The sequence below is a fragment of the Herpailurus yagouaroundi genome, unplaced genomic scaffold (assembly GCF_014898765.1).
Source record: "Herpailurus yagouaroundi ecotype Mexico unplaced genomic scaffold, PumYag 165, whole genome shotgun sequence".
In the NCBI taxonomy this organism is placed as follows: Eukaryota; Metazoa; Chordata; class Mammalia; order Carnivora; family Felidae; genus Herpailurus; species Herpailurus yagouaroundi.
This window is the reverse complement of record NW_024412406.1, coordinates 18,950,982-18,978,732: the sequence shown is the minus strand read 5'-3', so window position 1 is coordinate 18,978,732 and position 27,751 is coordinate 18,950,982. Positions and strand designations below refer to the sequence as shown.

At 41.1% G+C, this 27,751-nt stretch overlaps 1 long non-coding RNA gene across 1 annotated transcript; it reads right to left on the bottom strand.

Annotated features, from left to right (window-relative positions):
• On the bottom strand, window positions 1–27,699 carry LOC121038191 (uncharacterized). Its single transcript, XR_005794214.1, has 3 exons — window positions 26,509–27,699; window positions 4,104–4,148; window positions 1–3,327 (listed from the first exon to the last, which is right to left on the bottom strand). It is a non-coding gene; the product is annotated as an uncharacterized LOC121038191 (long non-coding RNA).
• Between the last annotated feature and the right edge of the window lie 52 nt (window positions 27,700–27,751).

Here is a 27,751-nt window from a genome sequence, read left to right as displayed (position 1 = left end):
TGTGTTCTGTAAAACGTTTATTAACCTTTCTAAGCACAACATCATACTATAACAGAAATATTTTGCTGAGAGCTTTTTTTTTTTTTAAGTCACAAACTGGTATAAAAAATCATGCAAGCTGAACCAAAACACACCAGCAGCTTGAGAAACATTTGAGGTACAGGGTGGCATCCTCATTCACCATCATTCTTGTTCAGAGAAGCATGGACAGAAAAATGCAGACATTGAGGGTTTGATTTGAAATCTGACCAAAAGATGTAGTAGCCTCCAAATACCCAATTTAGAGCTGGTGTGAGCTCATATGATGACATCCTACACACACAAAACCACATTCCATTTCTTTGTTCCCAAATCAGTAGAGCTATGTCTGAGCTGTTTTACTGGTAGCAAGCCATCTACTCCCTCTTTTGAAAGAAGACAGCATTGTCCTCTTGAGAAGTCCAAACGGCTTGGTGCACAGAGAACTTGGGAAATCACCATTCATTATTACTGTTACCCCAAGGCCATTTCAGGCCAATGGCATGCTTTCAAAATCTGAGTTTTTAATAGATTGCTTATCTTCTTGTGTGCACCTTTTAAAATTTCTGTGTAGCCTCTCCTTTCAGCATTGTGTCAATCTTTCAAAACATTAAAATAAAAAGCACTCTCCATGATTAAAAATTATTCAGTCCATGTTGCAGCTACTGTCCATATTCTGACCACAAGCCATCCTCCTTGTGAGTTTCAGAGCCTGTGGGATCTGAAGATCTGCATATCTTCTTACCTGCCGCACCCACGGGCCGAGAGAGCAAGGGTATATGTGCAGCATTATAAAGGAAAAGCTCTGCTTTCAGACTCACATTTGCAAATTACCACAAGAAACTTTCTCTAAGCAATTTATTATTTAGGAATGATAGGACATAAAAGAGAGTAATGATATATGGTTACACAATTTGCAGACGATCAGGTGACACTGCATGCCAGAGAGAACTTGAACGTAATTATCTGAATTTAGGCCGAGCTCTGATTACTAAATTTCCTGCTGGTTGCCTCGCAACATTCGTGTTCCAGTGTAGGCTACTTCAACCTTTTGGCCCCTGCTGAATTTCCCCATATAATCTTTTTCCTTAAGGAAAGGATTAGACCCATTTGCCTTTCTGAAGCATAACTCCATGTGAGCAGCTGGAGTCTGGGGGAAAGAAACTGCTACCGATAGACAGAAATGACCCATCCTGCCACCCCTCCTTGTGGCCGTGCTGATGAACATGTCTATTACAGAGCCTGTCATTCCAGAGAGCCAAAGGCCAGGATGGAGAATACACACAGCGTCTCCAGGGACAGGACAGCATGCTCCCACCAGCCGACACGTCTGGGTCCTGTGTTCCACAAGAGCTATTATTGATGAGAATGCAAACGGGCTCAGCAGAGAGCCAGCCCGAGGGGAGAATGCCCATAAAAGTGCTGTGTGATACCTACTTTTCTTTATGAAGTTTTATTTCTCAGCTCCTGACACAGCCTATACCTAGTAGGTGTTCAGCACTCCATAGATATTTCCTACTGAATAAATTTAGTCCCTGGCTCCCAGGAGACCACATGGAACTGTGACACATAACAAGTCAGCTACACTTACATGTTCTGTGAAAAGACAGTCCTTATATGAAGTTCCTGCTATTTCTGTTACTCAAAATATGAGCCCCTTTTCATAGTTTCTCTCGCTTTGTGTACACAGATTTGAGCTGAAGTCCTTCAGTTGTTTATAAATGTCTACAGCAGGACATTAGCATTCAGAAGCAACTATGAGGGAAAAGAAAGCCATTATGAGAATCCAGGACCCAATAGTAAGATATTTCTCAGCTGTCAAGCAAATAATTTCCAACATGGAGTATGGGGACAGGGGCAGGAGCAGGATTTGGATTTTAAATAAAGCAAGTATGCAAACTAGAAGATTATGGTCTCGAGTAGGAAAATCAATGGGATGTTGGAATTGTGAGACCTCCTCACAGGCTTAATAATATAAAACACCAGGATCAGAGAACAGATACAGGGTTCTGGGGAAACCACAAGGTTGGGAAAGTCGACGTTTGCTTGAAATGTACATTTCCTGGAGCTTGGGAGGAAGAACAACAGTGGAACTCTGCCAAGGGAGGAGGAGGGAGAGGGAGGGGGAGAGTCCTTTCATTAAGATCCATCATCTTTGACCTGAAATCAGTGCCCTTACCTCTCAAAAAGACAGTACAGTTTTTTTCTCCCACTACAGGTAACTTTTACTCATCCCCCTCTAGTTTTATGAGCAGTTGGACCTTTCAAAAATGTTTCAGCTGCGGAAGGAAGGGGGTCAAAAACGGAAATTTGTCTGAACTCGTTGACCTCTACAAATTCTACACAATTTGTTTAGGACGAAATGTTACACCTGTATTTCACTGATCTTATGTCCCAGGCTTCAAGTTCACAGCAATCTATATTCGATAAACATGCATAGAAAAGGAAATGGATAGCGCATCTATCATCAAGGCAGCCTGCTGTCAAAATACAGGGAACCAACAACACGGAGACTTCGTCTCTTTCCTTCCTTCCTCCCTTCCTCCTTCTCCTTTCAAGCATGTGTTCATTCTACACACATTTACTGGACATCTAATACCCTTCACATATCCATTGCCAGCTGATCTTTCCAGGCCAGGCACATATTTGCATTTTATTTTCATATCCAAAAATCTGCCTAAAGTTGAGCAAACTTGGGCTGAAGACACGGGGATCTACTCTCAGCGCTTGGGTGTCCCAGCACCTGCCAGTCGCGCGTCCCCGGAATTGAGGACATCGTGTTTTCAATTTTCTTCAATAAAGCAATGAATCTGGCAATTTGCTGGCCTGCTTCAGCTAAACAGAAAGGACAATTTGAGAAAGATCATAGTTCAGGCCCAGTCAGACGGAAACGATTGAAAACAGAGAGCTGGCCGCTATGTTTCCCCAATGCAGCTTGCTGTCGCAGTTTGACTGACAAACTGACTTTTTTGAGGTGCTCATGCCCATTTCAGTCAGAGTTTATTGAAGGTGATTTTGATCTTCTCCATGAGGCCACAGCAGTGGCCATGCCATCTGTCACCTTGATTGCATCGTGGATTCTCTGGAGAGAGCGCCATGGCTCCTGATCATTTACAGATTGTGCTGCTTTCCCCTCCATAAGGACCACATGCACAGAGCCAGATGGTGAACATGCACGCTTATTATAAGTCTTTATCTCCGTGCAGGAAGGAGAGGAACCATTAGGTCTCCCTCAGGAGCTCTGCTCCTCTCTACCATCATGCTGCTCCTCAGCAAATACAGTCTTCTTCAGCTGTCATCAGCCTACCTCTGAAAATTAAAAAAATAAACAATAATTCCATCAGCCAAGGCCGGGAAACCAAGACTGTACAGCAAAGCAATCCCCTTGCCTGGCCTTCCCTTCTTTTCTCTAACCTCCCACTTGCCTGACTGTCAGCACAAGGTAAAAACAAGTTGTTTGCGAATGCATCAATGATGTGTAGCTTTTTTAAGAGGTCAGGAGGGCCAGCTGCTCAGAAATAAAGCGACATGATCCTATTTTCTGTTATTGGGATCATGGCTTCCATTGTATTGGCCTCATTCTTTTTCATTTAAGGATTTCTGGTTCGTTTTACATATTTTACAATTCTACATTGTTTTTCTACAATAATCGCAGGAAGGGGACCACCTGTGTGTCAAACATAAGGGACCGAGGCACTGTTTACCAAGAATGGAAAACCCCAAGTACGATGGAACTCTAGAAAAATTTCTTTTAGCAAACTCTCCATTGCGAAAGAGACATAATGTGGAAGGCTGGGGACACGCCTGAAGAGCTGAGCAAGTGCAGCTCAGAGATCCAACTGACGGCTGTTAAAAATGTGCATCTTCTCCCAAACCACCATTGTCACTTACTGTTAGGAATTCCAAGAGGGTCCAAAAGAAAACTAAGTGAAACTGTAACATGTGCAAAAATTAATACTGACAAAATAACACGTTATTTGTAAATGAAGTGATTCTCAACTTTTTGATTACATAGGTGTCACTTACATAGAGTAGAGCACTTACATCTTAAATGTATATTTTGGTTTTTACATATAAATACTTACCCAGGGTCGGATATAGGACATTTCCAAAACTCCAGCAGCAGCAGGCTTATGATAAATAAATAAATAAATAAATAAATAAATACTTATAAGCAGATTCACTAAGAAGCCCACATCCCCTGTCTTCACTGATCTTTCCATAAACAGTACACCTGAGATGAGAAGTCTCTTCTCACATGGACACACACATTCTCTCTCTCTCTCTCTCTCTCTCTCTCTCTCTCTCTCTCACATACACACACGCACACACACACACACACACACACACACACACACACACAGAAGAGAGAGGGAAAGAGAGAAGAGCGTGGCCTTTGCCACCAGGAGACCCCAGCAATGTAGGAAAGCCCTGATCAGTGAGCAGCTGTATGCAGAATCTAGGGAAAGCTTTTCAGTGACCCATAACCTTGAAGGCTCACCTACATGAGTCATTCATTTCGAATAACTGCCATGTTAACCCAATGGTTGCAATTACTGAGATCCAATATCTTCGCTCACACACTAAATATAAGTGATCCCAGAGCCCACTAAGTCACATAATCTCTTTGGTTTATGTTAAAACGGCACAGGATTTCTCTCTCTATGAAATGCTAAGTCCACAATCTCATACACACCATTTCTCAAGGATCTGGCTCTTCCAGAAGTATTAGCCTTTATTGGGAGTGCAGAATAAGCTACAACAGAGTAGTTGTAAAAAAAAGTGACTATGAGAAATCACACACACACCCCCACACACACACACCCCCCCCCCACACACACACACAAGCTGCTTACATCTCCTCAAAAAGTAATTGCATCCAGATAACTTCCGACACCAAGCCCAAAGTTATTCCACTGTTATTCCATTCCATGTTAGTTGACATATTAGGGACCTTTCCAGTGGATAGTTGAATAAAGACAATAATGTATCAAACAGACCAACTTCATTTTTGTAAGTTCATTTATAAAACCCATCAACTTCCATGATGGTATGGCTTTATTTACATTTTCTGTGAAATAAAACAACTGCTCTTAACAGAATAAAGTCACTACCAAATATTTTTAGAGGAAGAAATTTAGTGTGGTTTTAATCCAATGCAAATGTTTTTTCAGAGAAGAGGTTTATTCTTAAACCAGCTTTTTTTTTTTTCACTTTGGGGCATTGAGGAAATGTGTGCCCATAACACTGTGTGAAGGTGTGGATATGTGCAGGAAATGTGTGTATTTGAGAGGCTCTGTGCTCACTAAACTTGAGATATTTTGCAAATGATAGTTAAACACAAGAAAAAATTAGTCATGCCTGTCTAAAATAATTCCTGGTCCCTGAACATAGCACATGGATTTTTAAAAATACCAGCATTCTCCCCAATGTTTATCCTTTTTCTACCCAGCACAGATAGGAATAAGTTTGGGATTAGCTCTACCCTAGTTAAACAGATGATCTTGATCTTTGTAACATCACATTGTTCTGTGCTTTTGGAGCAAAAACCATTTACAGGGATGCAAATTGAAAACCAAATACGGTTCACCCTCTCCAAAAAGGAAAGAAGAGAATCAGAAATAATATAGTACATTTGATTAAACATAAAAATGTAGTTTTATAAAGTGAAAAAGGTTACTAGGGCCCAGGAAAAGGAAAGAGAAACTGGGCTTGATTACTTAGTGTTAATGAAACATGCTAAGAGAGAGGAGACTTCCTGGCCCCCATGTGGGGAGAAGGTAATCCTGCAAATCTGGAATGTTTTTATTTTGTGTGCTGGTTCTATCCCTTCTAGCAAGGCTAGGCTGAAAAGCTCAGTGCACTGCCCCCACCCCCATCCCTGCCCCCAACTGCGGCCTCATGTTCAGGTGCAGGGAGAGGCCAAGAGGGCATGGAATCAGGCTGGGGTTGAATTGCAGCCTTTTTACTTGGCCTTGTACTTCGGCAGGTTGCTTACTTTCTCCCAGTTTCACATTCTCTATCTGCCAATGAGCAAAACAATTCCAATCTCCCAAGTGAGGATTAACTGAGATGAATGAGAAAACATCTCACATGTATCTGGTGCGGACTAAGCCCTTAAAGCATGCTATGACTGAAATGAAACCAGAACAGGCGTCACCATTTCTGGTAAAAGGACTACAAATACATACACAGTGCAACAATGAAGATTACTAGGTGTCAGTGTAGAAATCATATTTGTAAAGCAGCCAGAACTGTAAATGCATATTTGATGGCAGGGAAGTGGGCACAGTGATGAAGAACAGACATCCTGCGTCCAGCTGTAGGCTCCACCTGCCACTTGGTAACCCTGAGACCTTGTGCACGTCACTTAAATTCTCTGTGTTCCTGTTTCTCCACCTGAAAAAGGGATGCCAACGAGGAACGTACCTCAGGATTAGATGAGATAATATAGGTTATGTGCATCGCAAATCGTAAACACTGTAAAAGTTAGCCAGCGTTCTGACTGCTCCGATGAGCAGTGAAATAGTGGCTTGTGATTTCATCCTTTGCTAACTTTTGGCTGTGGTGTAGCCATAAAATCTCATTGCAGCTCAAAAGCCCAGGAAACTGACCAAAATTCATTGTTCACTTTTATTGGCTGTTTTTGGTTTCCAGTGTTTGCTAAGTTGGAACTATTGTTTATTTTATTTCATTGCTGCAAACCATACCTATAAACTTACTAAGCTGTGTCCCATCACACACACACACACACACACACACACACACACACACACACAGATACATATTCTTTGGGCAGGGTAGGTGTTGCTGGAGCCATCCAAACCCACAGCCATTACTGAGACAACACCTCCACAACAGGAGAAAGAGTGGCATTATTTTGGACTCAAAACTAAAAGACTTGGATATTGGCCCTAATTCTATTGCTTAACCTTGGATAAAGCACTTTTTCTCTCTGTAGCTATAAAATAGGTATTGCAATGCTTTGTTATTTCATGGGGTTGCTGTAATCTGTGAAAGGACTTCAAAACATCGGAGACACAATACAAGCTTAAATATCAGGTATTCATATTCTATATTGAGACAGCATCACCAGCAAACATTAATGAGCATTATACAGATTAATGAAGATTTCATAATAATTGTATAACCGTCAGAGATAAGATTCTAGTTGGGAAGCAAGAACATCAAAATCCACAGCCTTCTGAACCACTATGCCAATATGGAGCAATAACTAAATTCTGCTCCCAGGGTCTCAGGAGTTCCTAGATCAGGTGATTTTGATTAATAGAGTGGACGCATAGGGCTCACATTTTAATTTTGCTTCTTCCTATCTTTGAGAATACTTCCAATATTACATTTTCTATCCTCCAAATAGCATAAGACCCAAATGAAAGTAAATCCAACAAAATCTGCTTAACTCAGGCTGCTTTAAAATAAGAGTTCCTACAATGGGACAGTTGGTCCCATCCTGGTTTAATATGTCTGCAGTACAAAGGGTCTTTGCTGCCTCCTGTTCCTGCAGAAAAAGGAGCTTATTAAAATAAATGTAGAATAGAATTTAAGCTCCTAATAGGAATGGAAAAACAATAATTATTATTGTTTATTAATAACAAATCTATTTTTCAGGTTATTTTTTATTCTCACACTGTAACTTAATTCAGTAATATTCAGATTTCAAGGGTTACTTCCTATGGATGTAAAAAATGGAAATAATTATTTTTCCTTAAAAAGTTCCAGAGATTCTTTTAAAGAATGATATGACAATAAATAGGCAGTTATAAAAATAAATTCAACCTATAATGAACAAAGTAATTCAAATCTAAATAGCATTAGAAAATATAGAGGCACATAACCTTTTTTTTTTTCTTTCTCTCATTAGATAAAGTAAGCATTAGAAGCTAATTGATTATGATTAAAAAACAAATATTTTGGGGGCACCTGGCTGGCTCAGTTGGTTAAGCCTCCAACTTTGGCTCAGGTCATGTTCTCACAGTTGGTGGGTTCGAGCCCTGCCTCCGGCTCTGTGCTGACAGCTCAGAGCCTGGAGCCTGCTTCAAATTCTGTGTCTCCCTCTCTCTGCCTCTCCCCTACTCATGCTCTGTCTCTCTCTCTCTCTCAAAAATAAACATTGAAAAAAAACTTTTTTAAAAACAAGTATTTTTAAATAATAATATCATAGTGTGTAAAATATCAATGTATGTGTTTGTGTGTACATGAGTGTATGCGTGTGCGTGCGTGTGTGTGCCTGCTCAAGCCAAGTTCAACTAGCAGGCAGTGATCACGCGTCTCATCTTGTGAATGGCATTAGATATCTTGTTCAAAATCTCTGATTAATCTGATTAAGCTAGTGAGTGAATAATCCTTTAATCCTCTCAAGAATACAGTTTATGTCTGCTGAGTGTCAAATTTAAGACTGGTAAGCTGTAAATACTGAAATTTAAGTGAAAGAAAAGGAGGAAAAAAAAAGGCAGCCACCCAAAGTCAAACTGTGTCGCCTCTTTTCTGGATTCTGTCTTTTGTGGGTGACCTTCTCGGCTGAAACGAGAATGAGGAACATTAGGAAAAATAATAAATCATCCTCCAGCAGTGGCTCTGTGGCAGGGAGCGTATCAGTCACCGAGGACCAATCTGCTAGCATGTGCTTCCCTTTCCCAACCAGTTTAATTATAAATTAATGGATACTGCCTTTCGCTTCTCATTTCATTCTGAAGCAGAAATGCTTGACACCAGATATTTATTTTATAGTTGGAAAACTATCTCAGAAGCTGAAAATGGCTAAATATTTTCACAGAATCACACAAACAAACAAATAAAAAAAATAAAAAAAAAACAGGAAAAGGAACATCTTTTCATTAAAATCCCAGTCAGAGGACTACATGTTGGAAACTGCTACTGCATTTAGAATACCAGGGAGTTTTAAGTCAAATGAATTGAGGTGCCTTGATGATGCTTTATCATTATGTATCAAATTTAAATAACAGCAAGACGGTGTGGCAAGGTGGTCGGAGGAGGACGGTGGTCATTCTTTTGCTGCCCAAGGAAAATGAAAAGTAAAAATAATAATAATAATATTTTGAACTAATGGGCTTATTTGCTTAGGGCATTTGATCACTTACCTTTTATTATTATTATTATTCTTAAATATGGTTTAATACCCTTCTCCATTTCTGTATGGACCAACACCAAGATTCTGCTTAGGATCTCTCTGTAGAGGGTATAGAGAAGGCAAAGGCTACGGCTTTCACCCCCTCTTATTTATGTATCTGTATGTGTAAGGGTAATACATATCGGCATATACTGATACACACATTAACATATAATGCAATATATTGACGACATACTTTTTTTTAAGAAAAGTTTATTTATTTTAAGAGAGACAGAGAGAGTGAGTGGGGGAGGGACAGAGAGAGAGGGGAAAGAGGATCTGAAGTGGGCTCTGTGCTGACAGCAGAGAGCCCTATGCAGGGCTCTTACTCAAGCACTGTGAGATCATAACCTGAGCCAAAGTCAGCCACTCAGGAGCCCCTTGACCACATACTTTTAACTGGAGAACAGACGTTATCCCGATCATAAGTTTATAATGTCTGTAGCCCAAAAAATTTGCTGTGAATTTGTTTGCCGGAAACATTTTTTGGGTCAGTTGCTTATGAAAATCACCCCCAGCAGGCTAGAGCCTGCTTTGGATTCTGTGTCTCCCTCTCTCTCAGCCTCTCTCCCATTCATACTCTGTCTCTCTCTCAAAAATAAATAAATATTAAAAGAAAAAAAATTTTAAAGAAAATCATCCGTTGCCCCTAAAACCCTTAACTAATATCTGCTAGAAGGGCAAAACTGCTACAAGAGATTAATTTGCCCCTCAACTACTTTTTCATTTACTAATTTAACAAGAGTCAAAGGGATCTGATCTCATTAAAGTATTGGCCAACCCATAAAAGTGGAAAGTCCATATTATCCCTTAATTCCTCACGATGTGAGGAAATGAGGCAAAGGAAGAATATCCCTCCCGGCCTGAGTGCAGCTCCAGGATCAGTGCCACAGTCTGGGAAGGGATAGAAAGACCAGATCAGCTCATTCTGCTCTTTGCTGTTTGGGCTCTACTGTAGCCTCTACTTGTTGACTTTTCCAATGAAAATTGGAAAACCTGGAGAAACTGGGTGCTCAGCAATCAGATAATGGAAGGGAAGCATGCAAAACAACCTTCTGACCTTCTCTATTTTTGCCTGAATGGAGGTGGGATGGTTCTAGGTTTGCCCAAAATATCTGGAGGTAAGACAAGTGGCAAAGAGCTTCTGGCCCCAGCACAACTAGCCACACCCTCAGCCATCTGGATCTCTCATCCCAGAATCTGCCAACCTTTGTGAGCAAAGCGTGTTGTGGTGCTAACTTCAGCATCTTTCTGATGTAATGTCAAACATCTGGCAGAATCTAGTATTGTTGGTCCTTTATTTTTACTAAGGTAGGCAAATGTCTCACATCTCTGGTCCATGTGCTTACCTCTACCTCTTTCTTCCTGAATACTCAGTGGTAACGACTTCTGCAATTTTGACTTGCTACATTATCTATTGTCTTCATAGGTTTTTTAGACTCTTATTAGCTTTAACCAATCTACCTTTGACTGTGGAATTTCTCTCAGCACCCTAAGCTGGAGATGAGCTAACGTCTGATTTTGAAGGGCAGGACCAAAGCTTAGGCCTTGAGAAGCACACACCCCATTACAGCTTCTGAACTGAGAGTGATCCAAAGTCGGAAGGGAAGGTTTAGAATTTTTTGCAAGGTCTCTTGTAAGGTGTTAAAGAATGGACTGGAAAACTGACGGTAGTTCTCAGTCAGTAAGTTGTGCAGTTGGGAAGTGAGTGCACGAAGATGAATCTCATACTGGTAACAAATTATGGAATGACCTTGTACTTTCGTTCAAATGGTAAGGACTTTCTTAAAACTCCAAAGAGTAGTGTTTACCAACTGTGTAAGATAATTTCTGAAATTATTTTACATTGAACCTAATTATGAATAAATATCTAAGAGAATATGTGTATAAATTGTGCTATTTGTAATTTTTTCATTTTGTACATATCCTCTAATTTACTGTCTTTAGATCCTGTTCTCACCTTCCCATAATCACTGTCACTCATATTACAGAGTAACAGACACACTCTTTTGCCTTTACATGGCGTGCAAGTTAATAGCCCTCTATTTTGCCATTCATTTACTCATTTATTCACTCAACAAATGTTTACTGAAAGTTTGTTAAGTGCATGGACATAAGGAAGCTATTTAAAATGATGAATGAGAAGTGGGATTCAAGATGGCAACATGAGAAGATTCTGAACTCATTTCCTCCCATGGACATATCAAATCTACAGCTACATACTGATCATTTCCCTATGAAAACTAATTCAACTGCTTCTCCACAAGAGGATAAAAGGACTACTACATCGAGATGAGTAGGAGAGATAGAGACACAGTTCCACCAAAAACCCTACCCCTGTGCCTCGATGCAGAGTAAAGAGGGATCTCACATGTCTGGCACTTCTCCCAGCAGAGTGAGGGATTGGTCCCCCAAATCAGACACCAGAACCCTTGGGATCTACATCAGAGATAGAAGCCCCCAAAAATGTTTGGCTTAGAAAATCAATGGGGCTAATGTCCAAGGGACGCAAAATGCTATAAAAACAGATTCTCTTGTTAAATAGCTCGTGGGCAGTCTCTCTCACCCTAGGATCTGGTGAAAAAGCACTGATTTTAAAAGTGCCTCAACTGTATATAAAGGAGATTCATTTTCTGGCCTGGGGGAATCTGCTGGAGGGGCAGGGGGCAGTTGGGAGTGCTCTCCAGAGATGGAAGTACTGGTGGATTCCATTTGTGTGCTCTCCACCTATCCCACTAGTGCTGGTGGTATATTCGGGCACAGCATCCTCCCGCTGCCTCGCTGAGTCAGGAAGGGGTAAGTGGTCATGACACTGTCTCGCTGCCTTGCCAAGGCCAGAGAGGGGAGGCAGCTGCAGTGATGCCCTGCTCCCTGGCTGGGGCAAGTGAGCACCAATGATTGTAATAGCATTCTTCCAGTCCCTTGCTAACATTGGTGAGCATGGGCAGTTGCAACACTCACCCTGCACCCTGGCTGGGGCTGGCAAATAGGAGCAGTCATGGCATTCTTCAACCTCTATCCTGGGGCAAGCATATACCCATAGTCAAGGCATTCTCCTCCAGCATTGCTGAAGCCAAACAGTCAAGACATTTTCCCACTGACTTTTCTGAAGCCGGTGAATGTGCCCCAGCCCCTATATTTCCAGCTGCCCTACTGAAGATGGCTGGTCCACAAAAACCACACAGGGGATGTCATGTTTGCCTGGCCCTTGTGGCCAAGGGGGCTGGAGTTCCTGAGCTCCAAGAGATTGTAACAATCAGGGTAGTCTTGGCAGCCCCTCCCCCCTGCCCAGGGCTCTGCACAGACAGCAAACTGAAACACAACCCCAGTCTTCCCTTGAAAAAGGCCTATTCTTTTATCCTGTACCTTCAGCCTAAGGAGCAAGGATTCCGTTTTCTCACACATCTAAAGGTTATGGAGGTACTCCTAGGAATGTGAGCAGAGTGACACCATCATGGCACACTCCCTTGGCGAATACCTCTCAGAAAGGAGCTTACACACACATCTGGAGTTCCAATTTTTGCAACCATCACCCAGGGGCAACCTCCAGATCTCCTGGTCTGGAGGCCAACAGGGTTTACAATTGTGGTCCCACAGGACTGTGTATATTTGCATATTTTAAAAGCTGCTGCCTGAGGCTCTGGCTTCTCATCAGCCTGAAACTAGGTGCTAAATGAGATTCCTCCCCTAGGAACACAGACAGGTCTTGGCATACCCTCAACAACAGGGACACATCAAGAACAAACCAGGCTGTTGATTAAGAGGTAAAATGTGACATCAAAAATATAAAATATGAGGATGGGGTGAGTAAAAATGTAGAGTTTGGAATGTGTTCAAATTTAAGTTGCTATCAATTTAAATAGACTGTTATATACATAGGATGTTACATGTGAACCTCACAGTAGCCACAAATCAAAAACATATAGTAAATGCACAAAAGAAATTGAGAAAGGAATCTTAACAAAACACTGAACAAACTCATCATACCACAAGGGAAGAGAGAGAAGAAGAAAGGAACAGAGAGGAACTACAAAAACAGCCATAAAACAATTTTTAAAAATGTCAATAAGTACAGGGCACCTGGGTGGCTCAGTCAGTTAAGCATCCAACTTTGGCTCAGGTCATGATCTCATGGCTCATGAGTTTGAGCCCTGCATCAGAATCTGTGCTGACAGCTCAGAGCCTGGAGCCTGCTTCAGATTCTGTGTGTGTGTCTCTCTCTACCCCTCGCCTGATCTTTCTCTCTCTCTCTCTCTCTCTCTCTCTCTCTCTCTCTCTCAAAAATAAATAAACATTAAAAAAATTTTGTAATGTCAATAAGTTAATGTTAAGTTAATAAGTTAAGTTAAATGACATACCTACCACTAACTACTAACTACTTTAAATGTAAATGGACTAAATTTTCCAGTCAAAGGCTGTGACTGAATGGATAAAAAAAGAGACTGCTGCCTACAAGAGACTCACTTCAGATTTAAAGACACACAGAGACTGAAAGTTAAGGGATGAAAAAAATATATTCCATGCAAAGAAAATTAAAAGAAAGCTGATGTAGCCATACTTATATCAGACAAAATAAACTTTAAAACAAAGACTGTAATAAAAGACAATGGATGGCATTAAATAATGATAAAGGGGCCAATCTAGCAAGAAGATACACATTTATAAATATATATTCACCCAACATAGAACCATCAAAATTAGAAAGCAAATATTAACAGACCTAAATGGGGACAGAAGAAAACTGGAAAAAACACAAAAACCTGAATATTAAACAACATGCAACTGCACAGCCACTCGATCATCAAGTAAATAAAAGGAGAAATTTAAAAATATTTAGAAACAGAAATATGACATACCAAAATCTATGGGATACAGCAAAGGCCATTCTAAGAGGGACGTTCAGAGCAATAAATAAGAGAAATCTAAATAGCTCAATAAATAAGAGAAATCCAAAACAAATAATCTAAATTTATACCTAAAGGAACTAGAAAAGGAATAAATGAAGCCCAAAGTTAGTAGAAGGAAGGAAACAATACAGATCAGAATAGAAATAAGAGACTAAAAAGACATCAATGAAACTAAAAGCTGGTTCTTTGAATAGATCAACTAAAATGACAAACTTTTAGGTAGACTCACCAAGGGGGAAAAAAAAAGAGAGAGAGAAGGCTCAAATAAAATCAAAATGAAAGCAGAGAAGTTACAATTGATATCACAGACATACAAAGGATCATAAGCAAACAATTTTATGCCAACAAACTGCACAGCCTAGGAAAAATGGATAAATTCCTAGAAATATACAATATTCCAGGACTGAGTCAGGAAGAAATAGAAAATTTAAATAGACTGATTACTAGTAAGAGATCGAATTAGTCATAAAAAACCTCCCAAGAAACAAAGTCCAGGATCAGACTAGTGAATTCTACCAAACATTCAAAGATTTAACACCTACCCTTTTCAAAATCTGCCAAAAAATTAAAGAGGAGGGAACACTTCCAAATTCATTTTACAAGCCCAGCATTACCCTGATACCAAAACCAGACAAAACACCACAAAAATTACAGGCCAATATCCCTGATGAACACAGATGCAAAAATCCTCAACAAAATATTAGCAAACTGAATTCAATAATACATTAAATTAAAACGATCATACAGTATGATCAAGTGGAACTTAATTCAGAGATACAAGGATGGTTTAACATCTGCAAATCAATCCACACAATACACCAAATTAACAAAATGAAAGATAAAAATCATATGGTCATCTCAGTAGATGCAGAAAAAGCATTAGACAATATTCAGTATCTATTTGTGATCAAAAATTCTCAACAAAGTAGGTATAAACAGAATGTACCACAGCATAATAAAGCCCATTTATGACATACCCACAGCTAATACCATAGTTAACGGTGAAAAGCTTCAAGCTTTTCCTCTAAGATCAGAAACAAAACAAGGATTCCCACTCTTGCTACTTTTATTAAGCATAGTGACTTGTCTCTAGGCCTGTATCAACCAGTACATGGTCAAATGTTTTTCAAAAAGAATAGAAAACTGGATTTTATCACCTCGGTTTGCTTCCCAATTTTATGTTTTACCATACACTTTGACATGATAGCATAAAAAAGTTTAAGAAACTCATTAGGTTGATTAAAATTGAAAAGCTGAATAATGCCATTATTGTTGAGCATATGGCTATATGAAAACCTTCATATGCCTGATGATTTAAGCATAGACCAGTGCAGACATTCTGGAAGCAACTTGGTAGTACTTAGTTAAATTAAATATTCCCTATGACAAATAGTACTCTTCCTGGATACAATTCTCAAAAATATTCTCATACAGTGGGGGGGGGGGGGGAGGGAAGGGGGGGGAAGGGGGGCATCCTCCATGATATTTATCACAGTGCTGTTTGTCATGGTGTGAGGCAATCATGGAGTCTATTGCTGGTGGACATGTAAAACATGGTAGATGCCAACTATGAAGTATTCTGCAGTAATTAGAAACAAATAGCTGAATGTTTACATAGTTATATGGATAGGTCTTAGAATCAATAGGCTATAATGATAAAAAGAAAATAGAATGATCTGTATAACATAATGACACTTGTATAAACTAGAATGCATGAACAAATGTCTTATAAAAACATGAAAACAAAAAGATATCATTAAACATATTAATATGACTGTGTGTGACAGGAGAAAGAACCAGAATGATAGAAGTTGAAAAATGGGAATCAAATGAGATGGACTGATAAAAAGATGGATGGACAGTTGATAGAGAGATAGGTGACATATAAGTGAATCAGTCAGTTGGTTGACAGAAACCTGTGCAAACCAATGATATGGTGTCAGGAATTATATGATATATAATTATCAACTTTCTGAACTTGAAATCCAGAAATGAATGAAAACAGTTCAAGAAAGCTGATATGATTCTAATTCAATAATATATTATTGATGTGTAACACTCCAGATTGAGATTAAGTCTAAACACTGAGTCACGGTATTGCTCAACCTTCACTCTGCCTATGAGACTCACATTTGCCATGAACACCACGTCTGGCTCCTTGAGATCTCTGTCCAGTTACTAGCCAACAGTGAAAGCCTAGAATGAGACCAGTCCACTGGCTCAGCATCTTTGGCAGAGGAGGCATAAGCAGTTGCTAGATAGCAAGCTGCAGTGAGACAGCCACTAGCAGAGAGTAAAGACATCTTAAAATATCATCCAACAGTCCAACAGTCCAGCACAGCCATAGCACATTGCAAACTGCAGTGTCTGTCTGACAGCCCAACCTAGTAAATGCAGCAACTGAACAAGTAACAGTGCTGGAAAAGGTCAGCCTCTGCAGCCTGGGAAAACCCAAGGGTAACTTTCAAATACATCAACAGAAAGCACATTTCCCACTGTCACTCCTGGTCATTCACTGACACATACTCATCTTAAGATCACATGGAAATGACAACATTTTACAGCCTTTGAAATAATTCATCCTTCAAAAGAGTCCCTCTTAGAGAACTAATACATGGATGGAAGATTAACAGTCCAGGGCTAAATTGTCCAATATGGCAGCCACTACCCACATGTGGCCATTGAACACTTGAAATTTGGCTAATTCAAAGTGACATGTGAAGACCTAGTATGATGAAAGAATGTCAAATATCTCATTAACGATCTTTATAGTCATTAAATGTTAAAATGATATTCTGGAAATAATGGGTTAAATAAAATATTAAATTACTCTCACCTGTCTCTACTTTTTTTGAAGTAGCTAGCAGTACATTTTAAATTGTATCTGTGGCTCACCTTCTATTTCTATTACACATTGTTGATCTGGTGACTTACATGTTGATTTACAGCTTGTCTTTCAGTTTAGTAATGTGAAATTGAAACCTGACTGTTTTCCTACAAAGGTGTTAGAGTCTCTCTCCAAGATGTTATTGTTCAATAGAAGACTCAAAATCATGTTTGGTCCTCTAACATTTCTTATTGGTGGTGATTCCCAATAGAAGTTTCTGGCCTTTTCTGTGTTTTTGATTCTACCTTTTAGTCTAAATAGAGCAAGATCAAATCACAATAGAACAAGAAGTCCACATAGGTTGGGGACCACCTGCAAACACCCCGATGATAGTTGCTCAGGTCTTTTGTGCCAAGACATCTTATAGCACCCAGAAAGTCTCTTCTGGGCTCTTATCTGCAACCCTGGCATGAAATCTCACTGAAAATCTAGGATGGAAAAGAAATGAAAACAATTCATACCCAAATATGTCTCTCTCCACCATAAGGGAAAGTCAGGAAACGTAATTCATTCACCTCGTATTCCCAAGAGTCAATGCGATAGGAATTCAAGATTTTTAAAAACAAGATACTCCTTTAAAGTTAGGGGGTGGGGGAAGAAGCTTTACTTAGTGAAAATATAGCTTGTGTAACTGAAAAACTGAAATGTCGCTAAAGGCCTTTGTTAACTTGGGAATAGGGCACATTTTCTACTTTGATTATTACCACATAAGTATATCACCGCTCTTTTATTATTATTATTATTATTTCCTTCATTTGAGCCTGATCCCTGGAGTCAACCCTTGGTTGTCAGGGGACTTGTTGTAAGTAATGGTCATTTGTGTTTCATAATTATCTTGAATCAACACAATTAGTTCCACATTCTGCTGTTTTCTTCCTAAGGCATCTGTAAACATTTTTATATAATTCCAGCAAATAGCTTTTGGCAATAATTAAATTTTTCTAATTAAAAAAATAGTAAAGTGATCCAGGATAGTTATTTTAAATGTGCTTTACAGACCCCTCTAAGAGTATTAGAAAATATTCTTCAAGATGCCAAGAGATTTTCTCTTTCAATTATCAACCACAGTTCCACAATTTAGAATGTCTTTGGTCACAGTTTTAACATGGTTAAATCAACATAAAGCCTGAAGGACATTTAATTCTTTTTTAAACAGTACTATATTTGAATAATTTTTTAAATTTCCTTGGAATATTTTTATTCCCTTCACACACACACACACACACACACACACACACACACACACACACAAATATATTGAACACCAGCTATGTACAGGGCAATGGATGTGATGCTCTCAAATTTTTCATATGCATCAGAATTACCCCAATACTACCTTAGTGGCTCTGATTCAGTGAGTTAGAAGTGAATCCCAGCAATGTGCACTTGTAACTTCTACCCAAGATGATTCTGAAGTCAGTAAAACTCCAACCCCCCACTTTTAAGAAATACTAAGACAGAGATTCAGATTCTGTCTCTTACCCTTGAGAGAGGTGTGGAATATAAATGTTCACCTCTGAAAATCAAAGGCGAGTCTATGTCTCACATAATTTCAGTAAAACTAAAATGATCTAAATGCAGTGGTCCTTACTCACCTGCAGCTGGGAAAGCATGTTTAAAAGGTGGAGGAGCACCTGGTGGCTCAGTCGGTTAAGCATCCAACTTAGACTCAGGTCATGATCTCACAGTTACTGAGTTTGAGCCCTGTGTTGGGCTCTCTACTGTCACGTGGAGCCTGCTTCAGATCCTCTGCTCCCCTTTCTCTCTGCCCCTCCCCTACTTACTCTCTCTCTCTCTCAAAAGTAAATAAACATTTAAAAAAAAGAAGAAGAAGGTGGAAAAGTATGTGTCATTTTGCTAAAAAGTCCACTTTGGATTTCTAAGAGGGCTTTCTTCAAGAATTGTTCCAGCAATGATATTTTCTAATAAATTCGTCATAAACAGGCAAATACTCTGCTGAGTGATAAAATCTGAAGACAGGGAGTAAGCATGGAAAATGCATTCTCTTCAGGCAACTTCCTGAAAGCACTTAGGGCCATCTGGAGGGTGTGGCCACCAAAACAGGGTTACTGAACACAAAGCTGTGGGTCCCTTCACCGATGCCACATTCAGATATGTGCTTTGTTTTGTCTTGTTTCGTTGTGCGGTTTCCCCCCAGGAAAAGGTTTGGTACATTGTAAATAGTGTAATTACAGGCTGACAAGGAGTTTTTCTGGTGTTCTGAGGCCTGAAGACATACGTGCTGCCTGACCATGTTCTATAGACATAGGGAGGGAGAGAACCTGGCCTCCTCTCACAGAGGTGAGGCCAAAGGGCTGTGGCATTGAAGGCTCATCCTTGTGACATTAAATTATGGATTGAAAGTCCTTCTATATTTGTCACTCCTAGTTCTAACAGGATCCTAACCAGCGAGAGATGAAAATCAGAGCATACCAATAAAATCCCAAAGTGTATCAGTCTCAATAACGGTGTATCTTAGAGGTGCCTCAGTGTCTCATTTGGTTGAGTGTCTGACTCTTGATTTTGGCTCAGGTTGTGATCCCAGGGTCGTGGGATCAAGCCCTGTATCAGGCTCTGCACTGAGCATGGAGCCTGTTTAAGATTTTCCCTCTCTCTCTCTCTCTCTCTCTCTCTGTGTGTGTGTCTCTGTGCCCCTCTCCTCCACTCACCCTCTCTTTCTCCAAAACAAGGAGGGGAGGGGGTATTATTAAGTATTGTATACCACTAAAGGATATCAACAAAACTTGAAAAATTAAAATTAGTGAGCCCCACCCTTGCCATAAAGAAGAACAACACCAATCCCACCTAAGGAATAGAAATCAGTGGCCCCAGCCATTCAGGATGCATTTCCCACAGTGTATTTAGCATCCTGTTTTAAATTATTGTATTATTTTCTTTAATTTCTCCCCAGATTAATATCCAGTAATAAAAGGTAATTTCCCTATCCACATTTGGCAATTGGGAGAACATTTAGCCACTTTAAAGTCAGGTGTCGGCACTGTAAGGAAAAGACACGAGGTAGTTAAAAATTTGAAGAATATGTCAATTGGTAAAATTAGATAAAAAGTTACGCTGTGTTCTGCCCTACATTTGGACTATCGCAAGTGAGGCAAACTTTTCTAGGCAAACTGCTGAGGACTGCCAATTTAACAAGCTGTTCCATGCTGCAAGGGACATATTTATGGACATACTTTCAACAAGACGTACCTAGTGCTACCAAGCTGTGCTGTACTAAAGAGCAGAAAGAATCAGAACGATAGATGAAAAAAAAAATAAAGGATTTCACACATGGATCCTATTAAAATCAGATCAAGTATTCTGAAATTTACAGGCAAAAATATTTAAAATAATGACAGGGTTGTTGCAGAATCTCAGAAGAAAACACCCAGGAAATGTAAAAGAGAAGATTGACACAGCATGTTTAGCTCAGGCTGTTGGACAACAAGGCTCATGAAGCAAGAGAGGAAAAGCCAACTACATTGTGAATCTTCTCATTTTTAATTAGTTGGGTCAACATGACTCTAGTGCTTTTCTTGTGAATGTTTTTCAATATAAAGATTACCGTTCACAAAATCTTCCAAAAAAGTTTGATTTCATGTCTCTTTATCTTTTAGTAGTCCAAAAGGCACCTGACGTGACTACTACTACTCCGAGTACGAGCACTTATTTATTTTGAGAAGCCATTGGCTGTTCCCTATGATAGCATTTCCTATCCCTGGGCGTGTGTTTGGGATACTGATGAGTCAGGCTGTTCTCTATTTAAAACTTGGTACCTATTTCTATTTCTGGAAGTGGAGATCTCAAATCAACTTAGAGCTCATCTTCTTTGTTCTGGGGGAAAAAATCATTGCGGCTGGGGACAGAGTATAAAAGAATTGCCGATGGTGGTTTGACAAGAACCTGGAGTGTAGCTGCTTTGATGATTGGCGCTATCCCTCACACATGCACTCATTTACATCCTTCCATTTATTTGACTACAGAACCTTGTAGAAGAACATTTTACTGCCATAATCAATGTCACTATGACACTTTTGATGGTCACGGGTGTCTGAACACATTTTTTCCACAAAGGGCCAGGTAGTGGACATTTTAGGCTTTGTAGGCCACAGCGTGTCACCTTAGGTCCTCCACTCCGCGGTATGAAAGCAGCCATAGAAGATATGTAAGCAAATGAGCATAGCTGTGTTCCAATAAAACTTTATTTACAAAAACAGCAGCAGGCTGATGTGGCCCACAGGCTGTAGTTTGACGACCCTTGCACTAGGCTGCAGGAGAAACCAAAGGACCCTGAGGAGGAAAGTCATTAGAAGGAAAGGAGAGTCCCAAAGCGGTGACTAAACCCTGGTACCAGGATTGCTGGAGAGGAGGACTGGTCTTAGGCCCCCCGAAGTGGCCAAGGCTCAACTCCCTTCTGATGGTGGCTCTGGAACTATTGCAGCCCCAGGGCAGTGCTGTGGGCGTGAGGACTGAGATTGCTGCTCACGTGGGGCTCTCACCCCGGAGGCTCAGGAATCCTGGGGCAGGAAGGGGCTCTCCTCCCTTCCCGGATCCTCATGCTGACAAACCACCAGTGACCCCATTACAATCTTGACAGAGCAGCTTGTCAATAGGCAGGATATTGGCTCCTCAACTTGCAGGGTTTGCTGTGGATGGCAACAACTGCAGCAGAGAAAGGGGCTCTTCTGCCATTTGACCAGATGTTCTACTTTCTTCCTTTGTCAAGTGATGTATCTATGGAGACTAAGCTTTTTGGACTGAGTAAATTTCTAAGGGTCTTGGTTTTTTCATGGAACCCCATGGGGAAAGAGGAAACTGGATGAAACACAGCTACTATAATTTGAATAACAAAATGAATGTGACCTTATCCTATATCCTATACCCTGGTGAGGGGGCCACATTGACTAAAGTTATCAGTTAATGTTACAAACCAGGAAAGTGTCCCCTCTTTCTTCTTTGGACAAAGGTGTTAAGCTGATGAGACCTGTGGGTTCAGATTCTCTCCTAAAATGAGGAATGTGATGCAATCATTAAAAGACGTGGAAGTGAAAATAATTCCATGGATTCAAAAATCAAGGTGCGTTAATAGAAGGGTGGTGTCCAGAGATCTAATCTGGGTTCAGTTACAGAAACAAATTATTTCCACTCGTCATTCTAGACAACTAGACAAATCAGGATTTTATTTGATATTAAAAATGGTTGGAGGCCTTTGGTGCTTCCTATTTATATACAATGTAGAGTCTTCACATTGCATATTCATACTCTGCTTTATTTTATCCTGAGAACAATGTGTGAGGCAGGTGGGAAAATGCTCATATTACTCCCAGTTTTTTTCAGACATAGCAATTCAGACATAGCATAGACCCCCCTCAAAATGTCAATGATTTGCTTAGGGTTCCGGAAGAGCAAGTGCCCATGGCTGCACTGGTCTTCATCCCAGCTCTATTTACTTCAAATCCCATGATCTCCCCACCCCAGCTGCCCCAGCACCTTCACTTGTGCAGCCTCTCTGCTAAGCCATGTCTCTCCTGGTCACAGGGAGCCTGGAAAGTGTGCAACAGAGCAATTCAAATACTCGTGGCTGTTGTCTCCTTGCGAGGTGAGCTGCCCCGTGTCGCAGACATCTATTGATGACCTGTTCACCTCAGGCTGGTTCTTATTCGGTTTGGAACAAGGTGGAAGGAATCATAGAAGAGAAACTGGAGGTCACAGAGCACGCAACCAGGGGATGCATAATTTCATGGGAACAGTGCCAAGCAGAGGTCCAGCACATGCTAAGAAACCTTGGGCAAGTCACTTGCCTTCCCTGTCCCCACCCGCTTACCTGTAGGTTAACAAAAGTACCAACTTCAAGGAAATGCAGTACAGGTTAGTTGACTTAAAATGTATAATGTACTTGAAGCAATGCCTAGTATACTGAAAATGTTAGGCAAAAGAGACATAGAATAGTTTCAAGGAAAGAAGTCGTGAACAAGAATCAGAAAAAGGAAGGAATCTGGTCCGGCTACTAAAAGTGTGACCGGAAACAAGTTATTTTTCTTCTTGGGCTCCTATTTTCCCCTCTATTAATAGGAGACAACAATATCTATTGAAACTGTTGTAGAGAAGGGGTAATAGTGCTTTGTAATGTACTGGTCAAATTGTCAACTATCTTGGTAATTACCTTCTTTGCAAGCGACTTGTACCACACAGTGCAATTTTAGGACTATGAAGCAGAAAATGTCAGAAAGTGATTTATATAAAATGTAAATACAACCTGCTTACCCCTTCTTAAAATTCTTTCCATCTCACTTGGAAGAAAAAAAAAAGGAAAAGAAAAGAAAAGAAAGACAGAAATGTCATCATCTGCCCCATCTCTAGCTGTCAAAATCCCAAGCATGCAGAGTATTCCAACAATTGCCACCATTTTTTGAGTCCTCACTCTGTCTAGTCCCCATGAGTTACATGGATTATCTCATTTAATCCCCATGGAAATGCAGTAAGTATAACAAACTTAGTTTTACAGATGAGGGATCTAAAACTTAGGTTAAATAATTGGTCCAATATCAACAGCCACCAAATAATGAAGCTGATTCAGCTCAAGTCCCTGTGATACCAAGGACCGTGACTTTAACCAACCACTCTATATGTTCCTTCCATTAAAAGGAATCTCTCCCTACTCTGAAATGATACAGTACTTAGCTCATATTCTTTTCAGAGGACTACAATTCTACCTTGAATTATGATTCTGGGGGTACATACCACAGCTTAACTGCTGGCTTACAGACTTCCCCCAAATAGATGATAAGCTTTGGACATCTGTGAACATGCCCTAGTTGCCAGGCAAATAGCAGCATGACAACGGGGGGAAGAGAAAATTCATAACTTTCTTGAGCTTTAGCTGCCTCATCTGAGAAGGATGTTGGAAATCCCTACTTCACGGGATTGCTATGAAGGTTGTCAAATAACAAAAGTAATACAATTTAATAACAAGTCTGATACTCATTATCCAAGGGAAAATAATTAATGAATTGGAGTAGTACATTGCCTCACAAACAGTGGGCCACTCTTCTCGAGGGATTTTGGGCAAGAGCAAGTTTCAAAGAGCATCAGAAGCAGAACACGGATACAAGGTGGCATTGGCTAGGCAGCTGGGGATTTCCTTATAGAGCCAGCAGGGCCTACTTTCTTTTTCTTTTTTATTTATTTTTTTAAAGGTTTGTTTATTTTTTGAGAGAGAGACAGAATGTGAGTGGGGGAGGGGCAGAGAGAGAGGGAGATACAGAATCCGAAGCAGGCTCCAGGCTCTGAGCTATCAGCACAGAGCTCGACTCAGGGCTTGAACCCACTGAGTGATCATGACCTCAGTCATCAGTCATGGATACCCAACCAACTGAGACACCCAGGCACCCCATGAGGGCCTACTTTCTAGGGTAAGTTAAACTAGCTAGAGCTGAGTTGGAGAATTGTGATTGGTGGGTGGTAGGTTTCCCCAAGAGCAAAATATTTCCCATAAGTGCAGGCTGACTTAGGTTTAGATGTGTGACATGGGCCGGGCTACTGGGGTGGCCTCCGTTTTGTGGGTCCAGATATACAAATTACTGCTGTCAGGGTCTATTAAGACAACAAAGTTAAAACCACTGTGTAAACATAAACAGAGTCCTACCAATGTGGTCACAATTCAAGTTCATTAAGTCCTACTGAAATCACAGGGGTTCGTGGGACCGATTGACTCTTAACCAAGAAGAGATAGAATCAATAGGGATATGAACACAGCAAGGAGAATGACCCAGAATACCTGCCTCATTTCCCTGGAAAGTAGCATTTTAAGGAAAGTAATTAACAAATACGTAATGGTGAATAAAGAGAAAAATGTGTCAAAGGAAGATGAAAACATATAGAGAAGGGGTTACATGCTACCATTACTTGCAACCCTAAGGGGGCAGCAAGTTGGAGGTCTCCCTATCACTTCCTTGTGGCCCACCTGATCGGCATGTTCTACCTTCCCGCCGGGTTACAGGGGAGCAAAGTTGATGGTTCCTTTGAAAGGGCTCTTGAACCAGGAAACGCTACACAGGTGTGAGGGGCTAGTGCTCTTGTTCCTATTCCAGAGCAGCACAAGGGCATCCACCATGTGAAAGCCCCACCTGGGTCAGCCCCCTTCCACCAGGCCTTTCAGAAAACCAGGGTCATTCATCCAGCCGGGATTCACTTTCAGGGATTCATCAAGCTCTCCGTATAGTGGAGATCTAGAAACAGCTCCAGGTGACTTCTGTGAGAGACTGACTATATTCATCAATTCTTAATAAAGTTTCTAACCAGGTTTACCAAGGGAGCCTTAAATGGGGAGAACAGCTTGTTTCCTTGACAGCAAAAATCGACAGTTTTTTTTTTTTAATCTTTTGTTGTCTGTCAAGAATTCCATAGAAATAATAGATGCCTAAAAACACAAGGAAACAGCATGCATTTTTTTTTTTCCAACTTCAGGGTTTGCTTCCAAGGAGACTGACAAGAGAGGAGGAGGGCTTCTGAAATACTAGCAGTGGGCAACAAAGACCCTCAGAGCCAATGGGGGACAAGTTACCACTCAAAATTTGCCTTTCCCCAAGTCAAGGAAGTCTTTGCAGTCTTAGGACCGGCAGGCTGCTGGGGAAGCAGGAAGGCAGCATTTCAAAACAAAAACAAACAACAAACACTGCGGAAAGGGACGACTCGGTTTGCATCGCTAAGCTCGGTCCAGGCAGGCAGCCCCGGACCTGGCCTGCTTTCGTGGATCTCCGGGTCTAGGCGCAGCCTCCAGATCAGCGGCCCCGCCGCGCCAGCCTCGGCCCGGGGGCTTCCTCCAGGCCGGGGTCTCCCACGTGGCGCGGGGTCTGCGGCTGCCTCGCCCCGGAGCTGTGAACCCCTGCGTTCGCCAGGCCCATCGATTATTAATGAGCCATCGTTAAAAGACTTGCTGAGGGAGGGTCCGATTTACTTGCCTACTCTATAGAGAAAACAAAGAGGATAGAGGTGGAGGGGGGAGAGGGGGGCACTGGGGAACTAAGCGAAAACGCAGCTTTCAAGTTCAAAAAGCTTATTTTGCATGAGAAAACACATGGGGACGTGAGGATTGGTGGTAGCCATCCCCCCTCCCTCATCTTTAATATCTGCTCAGCAAAAAGTCTGGATTAAAACCATCGGCCTCTGGGACACCTTAAAAAATCCCTTTCTTCTGTGTCCTTATGTACAAGGGTAAAGACCAGCTTTCTCTGTCCAAGTCGGGAGTGCTGAAGGGAGAGCTAGCAGTGGGAGGCCCAGCCGGAGCCTCTGTCCTCTGCCTGTTCCCGATTCCATGGCCTGAGGCGATGGTTTGCATTTTTAGGACAACAGCCGGCTATCGGCAAGCAGGAGACCTCTCGTCAGGCTTCATTACTGCGTACAAAATGACACGAGCGAGCCTGTGGCCACAACTGCGCTTATGAAGTGCTGCGAAGCCATTGCCTGTCCCTGCAAACCCAGCCCTCTTCTTCTGCCCACTCACCCACCGACTGCCCCAAACCTGAGCTCAGTTTCTGTGTGCAGTGTCTTACCTCGGGACACATTGCTCCCACTGGAAATCCGGCTTTGCCACCTTGCTTGCTAGCTGGCTTATAAATTTCCAGAGAGACAGAGAAGAGCTGTGTTTGCCAACTGAACTTTGTAGTTCAAACCACCCTTTCCCTTCCTTCCCCTCTGATATGCTTTCCAAGGTTGGGGTGTTGCACCATCTCCGGATCTAGACAGGATGCTTAGCCGGCATTGGGAGCGCAGCTGGGAATAGAGACCCCTCTCCCTACAAGGTCATTTAAACCTTTTTAGTTACCTCCCTAATTGCAATAGTCTTATGTGTCTGGCCTAAATCATAACTGCGCTCTTAAAAAGAAATCCCACAGCCGACAGCTGCAGATACTACCATTAAATCCTATCTATTAAGAGCTAATGCCACTCAGTGTATTTTTTACAAGGGTGAATCTGTTTGCATCAGCCAGAAAACAGGTCATGACGGTTTGTTCAGCGCTGATACACCAACCATTCTAAACCAATATATCAGAATAAGGATATGTAAAGACAAGATTACTGATTATGAGATTACTGATTATTCTGAAGAAATTATCGTAATAGAAAACATGTGTATCATCAGCCAGGTAGACTGAATTTGACCTTGAACTTTTCTGAAGCCTCTGGGGCTCAAGTTATGTGGAAGATTGTTAGGTGAACCTAACATCTGAATCTTTAAACAGCCACTAGGAAAGACATAATGTGGGACACTAAAAACAAATTGCAGACCACTGGCTAACAGGTGTGGAAAGGGAGATCAGCATATTACCTAGCAGCTTCTTACCTGTTAGGGTAAAAACAAATGGTAAAATAACCATTAGTTAGGGTACGGGCTCGGCTGCTGTAACAATGAGACCCCACATACATGTGGGTCACTTAGGACACAGCTAATTCTTCCTTTGCCTAGCAGTCCTGAGATAAACTGGCCATACTGACGAGCAAGTCTACTCCACAAAATTATTTGAATCTAAGTTCCTCCATCTCATTGATTTAGCAGCTCCTCTGACAGTAGTTCTGACACTTCCATATAGAGGTTGGTAACATGTTTCTGTAAAGGACCACAGAGCAAATATCATAGTTTTTGCAGCCCACATGTAGTCTCAATTGAAGATTCCTTGTTTTTATTTGTCGCTCTTCTTGTGGCAACTCTTCAAAAATATGGAAACCATTCTTAGCTCACCAGCTGTACCAAATCAGGCTGCCCCAGTGATTTGGGCCCACAGGCCATAGTTTGTC